Source organism: Corvus brachyrhynchos, unplaced genomic scaffold, assembly GCF_000691975.1.
Source record: "Corvus brachyrhynchos isolate BGI_N302 unplaced genomic scaffold, ASM69197v1 scaffold10, whole genome shotgun sequence".
NCBI lineage: Eukaryota > Metazoa > Chordata > Aves > Passeriformes > Corvidae > Corvus > Corvus brachyrhynchos.
Window position 1 is genome coordinate 10312246 of NW_008236180.1, and position 6258 is coordinate 10318503.

The following is a 6258-nucleotide window of genomic DNA, read 5'->3' on the forward strand; positions in this document are numbered from 1 at the left end:
GCAGGAATTATTTACTGGTGCAATACAGTGGGAGATCTCACAGAATCCTGGCTCTGCAGTGTTGGTTTCATTGTGGTGGTGTAGCTGAAGTAATTTCATTCTGTTAGTTTGTTAGAAGGATACTTGGGTTGCAAAATAAAGCTGCTGATTGGTATGAAATGCTAAAATTAAGGTTTTCTCATAAAATCCTAATTCCTCTCCCTTGTTAATCTACAGGGAAGTGCAACCTGCAAATGTCAGATGAATCCCTTTTTCTTTACCATCTCCAATAACAGTCTTATCCCTCTTAATATTGTGTGATTTTCTCCTGATTGAGTCATTGACAGTAGCTAACTTTCCTGAAATGGCCTTTCATTCCAACTAGAGACAAACAAATGGTGGAAAATTCCAACCTGAGCATTTTTAATTTTGGCAAAGTTACAAGTAACTGAATACAGAACAACTTGGGCAGATCAGGCAGGTACCTCCCAAACGCAGCAATAGGAGGCAGTTCTTCCTCACTGACTCCTTTATCCTTTCAGATGTATTGTCCTTCTGTTGACCTCTTCTGAACTAGTCTTGAAATACATTAGGTCATAAATCTTGGGGTTTAACAAGGAAAGATACTGCTTTGGGATATCACAGCCAGAGAAAGGACACCAGGGTTCAATATCAATTGAACATTGAGTAGAACAGCAAGGACTTGCTTTCTATCACCTGGCTGTCATCTTCCACTTCTCTGTTTCTTGAGAATTCTTACTTTTTAACCCAACCAATGAATTGACCAGTGCATTGGGATGATGAATTGGTAGAAAAAGTTGCACTCAAGCCTAGCCTTGTTTCTATCAGTTTTGTACCTGGGGGACTGCAGCTTTGAGGCTGTGTCTGAGGGTGCTTAGGGGCTGTGTGTGCTCTGCAGTCATCCCCAGTAGCTAAACACTGGAGAGCTCATCCTGGAGATGTGTTTCAAGGGAAAACAACTGTCAGAATCCATAGGTTGCAACTTGCAATTAACTTTGCACATTCCTCCATTTCAGTGCCACAGAGACACTGAAGGACTAGGGCTTGCTTGGGCTGATTATGGATGTTTACAGGTGTCCTCCTGCAAGGCACTGCTGGAAGGTCCATCTCCTCTTAGGCTGCAGCTTTCCAGCTGCTCAGTGCTGAGACAGCCTCTTGCTCTCTTTGAGGGGTGCTCCTTCAGGACCGGAGAACACTGAATTTAAACCTGGAAACTGTGAGTAGGCTAAAGAATTTGTTGTATCTACAAAGTCACCCCCCTCAAAGGTGCTTTAGTCCATATTAGGGCTGGAGCATCACATTTCTCCTGATTAAGCAAACGATTGGAAGGTTTGGTTTCAAATTGCACTGCAAAGACTTGTAAAGCAAACCGCTGAAGTTCCTGGGTGGTTCCCCAGACAATGCTGCTTGTTTGTGCTTTTCCCTATTCTAATTAAACTTTTTCCACAGGGAAACTCTTGTTTTAGTAATTTTTTTTTTTTTTTTGCAAAATTGAACTGTCCTTTCTTAGTTTACTAAATTGAAATCCACAAATACAGATGCTTTAAGAACTCCGAGACCTGTTGTTCACATTGTTGATTCTGTCTTGTTACAATGCATCTTCATTGAATTCCCTTGTCTGCAGGGATTCTGGGGGCTATTAGCTGCTTTAAATTGAAAAGCAGCTGCTGGGACCATGGGCATTCACTCCCAGAGGTGACACATTCCCTAAAGCTGCAGCCCGTGAGATTCACTCAGCCCACATCAGCCTCCAGACTGCTGCATCCATCTCCCTTCCTCCTTTGCTTCGGAAGCAGGAAGGGTTTGTGCAGCCACTGTAGCACCCCAAAAGTCAATTCACATTTTATCAGGACTTTTACTGCAGAAAGTTGAAAAAGACCCCTGCAGGACCAATAGCTTTAGGCTAGGAATAAACTGTAGCTGCTTTATGGAGCCTAAGATCTCCTGGAATTAAACTTGTGTTGTCCTTGCTAATCAGAAGAGCGGGATTGCTGCTTGGCTTCCTCAGCCCCCCTGCACAGCCCTTCCCGAATCAAAGGGATTGGTCTGGGCAAGGCAGGCAAAGACCACCCGCACACACGCTGGGGCCGAAGAGGAGGCTTTGATGTGCTGCTGAGTAGAGATATTTAATTAACCTCTTTATTGATTTTGATGAAGAACCACCTTCACTCTTTATGTGCAAGGGAAAAAGAGACTGAAGAGCAGCCATGTGGAGGATGGCCAAGTGAGTGCTGAGATGGGCTCAGTTCTTCACCTCTTGTTTTTTTGGTGCAAGACTGTGGTTGACCTTTGTGAATGTGCCATAAAATAGAGGCAGGGGGAGGGAGTTGAAGAAAACTGGAGAGAACATCTCCATATGTGCCTCCCACAGGTGGGGTGAGGATGTGTGAGGGTGGGCAAACACCTCCCTCCTTCCAGCAGGTGAGCTGTGGCCTCTGGGCAGAGACAGCACATGCAGGGGGGGATCAGAGGGAAGAGGGAGCTGATACCCCCAGCTCCAGCTGCCAGGGCAGAGGATGTCGGTGCTTCGGGCTGTGGTGATGCCCGGGGTGGAGCTGGGAGTGGGGCACCCCTCAGCAGCGTTACACAGCCCCCAGGGCCAGGGGCTGCCCGGGGCCGTGGCTGGGGGCCCTGCCTAGTCCTGCAGACCAACAGGAGCAGGGAGGTCGGTTAAAAATGCAGGCTAAGATCGAACTTGAAAGGCCATCAAAGTATTTTGAAGAACAACTGTGAAATACTGAAATGGCTGCTTGCTTTTCAAACACGATGGTTATTGACAAGTTTGGGAGTTTGCTGGGATTTCCTGATTTAATGGGGCTTAACATCTTGAATTGAGGGCCTTTTAAATTCTGCATTACGTTGGCTGTTGTTAATGATATTGTTAATATTTAATGAATGGAAAAAGACAAAGGTAGATAGCTGATAACTCTTTTAAAATAAAAATCTCCATTATGACAATCCTGAGGAATCTTTGTATTGGTGTTACTTCGGTTACTGGAAGGACAGAACATAAAGGCTGGGAGAGGGGAGAGAAACCTCGCTGTGCCAGGCGCCACCGGGATGGGGGGTGGTCAGAAGCTTGCAGTCTGAAAGACAGGGAGGACGTGGGGACAGGAGGTCCCCAGTTAGTGAAGGCTGTGCCCACGTCTCACCCTGTCTCACTTGAACCATCCACTGTGCTGTGGCCTGCTGGGCTGAGGACTCAGAGCCCTGGCTGTGCTGGGTGCCCCTGTCCTGTGGGTGCCACATCCCTGTGACCGCTGCATGGGCCAGGGAGGCTTCCTGAGCTTGGGCTCACAGTGCTGCTGCTTAACCTGGGCTCTTTTCTCCCCTTCCCTTGGGACCCTTCTCCTCCCCAGCCAGCAGAGATTTGAAGAGCAGGTGGGTGGGAGCTGTTCCCCGAGGCCCTCACCCCTGCAGAGCCGTGGGAGCTTGGCCAGACCCCATCTTTTCATCTGCTTAAAGCCAGGCAACAGGAATTTCTGTCCTGCACAGTGAGGAGCACAGGCCAGGATTTCAAGGGCTGCCCTGCCACATCCTTTGCCCTCTGTACAGAAGGAGCCTCATGTGCTTTACTGAAGAGCTGCATTGCAACTGCTTTTTGCAGAAAACAACACGTTCACCAGAATTCTGTGTCGTAATGAGGAGTTTGGACAGAAAAATGCTTTTTAGAGGACTCCAATGCTGGAATTCAGAGAGGATGGAGGTTTCTTAGCTTTTTAGATGTTTAGTCATGGTAGAAAATGAGTCCGAGCAGGGTAGGTGATGACTGGGTCAGATGTTGGGGTAAAGGTTTTGCTGCAAGGCTGTTGAGAACTTTGGTGCCTAAATCTAAAGCAGCTGAGGATGGGGAGGGCACTGAGCTGAAGGACTTGAGCAGGGGTCTCTGCTCTCTGGACAAGTGCTCTAAACACCAAAAAAGTCTGCTGTGTTCCCACCTTGGATGTTGCGGTGAACCAGTTTTCCAGGTGTACCTTTGAAAAACAAAGTGACGACTAAGAAATGCCATGGAAGAAGCAGTAAACCGAACTGCCTTTAGGAGGGGTCTCAGGCTGCAAATCCCAAGGGGAAAGAAAAATGTCACTGGCACCCTAAAGAAGGGCCAGACAAGCAGCCAAAACATGTGGTCTTCAGATGGCTCCATTCCCCAGCTTTCCTCCTGGTCAGCTTCAGGCAGCTCCTTGCTCCGTTGCTGGTCCTTCCCCCCTCCGAGCTGGGGCTGCGGCTCCGCCCTCAGCATCCCCCACTCCTGCCCGGACCGAGGAAGCGGAGCTGCGTTTTCGGTAGGTTGTTGCAAGGTTCTCAGTCTGTGTCTACATCTCATTTGTCCTTTCTGGTTTGCTGGTGCTGGATCCTGTTCCCCTGCAGAACTCAGCGTACAGCGAAAAGGGGATTTCGGAACAGCTCATTAAAATTCATGGAGAGTAGTGCTGTCCCATGTGAAGAAGTTTAATCCGAGACAGCCTTCAAGAAAGGCTTATTGCAGCCTTCTGCATCACCCACAAGCACTTTGGGGAAAAACAGGGAAGGAGAACAGAGTGTTAGATAAGCTGCTTTGAAATGATCTCCATAATCCTCCAAATTAAAATGTAGTTTATTAAAGACAAGTTACAGATGCAAAACAACCAAAAAAAGGCTGGAAGTGACCCTTCCCAGGGACAATTTATGCTATTCCTGCGCTGTGACTGGATGTCACTGAGATCAAAGCTGTCCCCCGCAAGGAGCCAGCCCCACTGGTGGCACGAGATGCCCAGCCTTTCCCCCGTGCCTCGTCCCCAGGGAAGCTGGCCTTCCTCAGCACTGGAAGTAACATTAAGTAGTCACTTGAAATTCAATTTGACCCTCTTCTCGCCATGTCCTTTCACAGCCATTGGTATGAGGCTTCCTGACCCCAAAGCAGCTCCAGCTTTTACTGTTGGAATGGCACAAAGGAGAGGAAGAGAGTGTTTATTCAAGGCTCAGGGCAATTGAGATCAGGAAGTGGCCAAGAAGGGCTGCACTTTTGGAATTTTTTCAATGCCTGCTTATTTTCTGCTAGTTTCTCAAAAAAGGTGAGCCATAAAAAGCTTAACCTGTTGGATACTCCCATCAGCTTGATTCTCACCTCGATGTGCAGCTCTCATGAAAGCTTCTGCCACTGATGGCAACAGCCTCTGTCAGCAGTAACAGGGACAAGGCAAACAATCTTGGTAGGAATCACTAATGGACATCTCTTCAGATTTAAAGTACATTTAGCTGCGCATTCATCCCCCATCCCATGGCGCCTTTGGCAGCTTGCTTCAAACCTTCTCAGTCTCAGTTTCCCTCAGTCTGAAAGGCAGTATTATGGTACTTTTTTCCCAGGAACCATGTGAGATTGCTCTCTGACTGCATATCCACTTTTAGGATCCACATATGCAAGAGCAGAGCAATTCTTGTTCTCATTATCCTCAGGAAACTCTCTGCGCTTCGGGACATTCAATTGATGGCATTTTTCCAGCACTAGACCATGAAGCAGATTTTGTCTGTGGCTGAGTTCAGTGTTTGCTTTGCCTTTAAGGCTGAGCCCTCAGCCTGTGTTTGTTAAAGAGGAGCGGGGCACAAGATAGGCCAGGGGTGGAAATCAGGGGTGTGTGGGGCAGGAATCAATCCCAGCAGGAACATGTTCAGGTCACAGCTACCTTATTGCCACCTCCCACCTCAGGGAGCTCTGTTTCCAAGCTCAGGTGGAACTGTTTAGCGAGGAAACCTGACTTCTCTTGCCCTGCTGCGAAGACTGAGCAGCTGCATCCTGGAGCTCCTGTTGCAAAGGAGTGATGACACATCACATCACTCCTTTGCAACATCACTTGTGTTTGCTTCAACTGCACAAGGAAGATGCTGCCTGGGAGCTCTTTAGGAGACCTGGCTGCTAAGCTCTACTGCTTGGAGTCTTCTTGCCAAAGCCTTACCTGGAGCAGCACATTCTCTGATAGGGGAAGGTGAAGTTGTTGTTCCCTTGCTGCTCTTTCTCAGCACTCCTGCCCTCTGAACAGGCCTCACCACCTGTGGAGATGTGCTCTAAGCAGGCTGGTTCTCCAAATGCTGCTTAAAGCAGTCAGGCTTCCTCCAACCAGGGAGAGAAACAGCACCCATGGTCTCTGAATCCGGCTTGTGTGCAACACACAGGGCTGCCGGCAAACCGGGCAGGCTCACGAGGCTTACCCAGCTCCCTCTCTGCATTCTGTTCAGAGCTGGGGCTTCCCTTCACTGCCACGCCTGGCTGGGCAAGGGATTTTC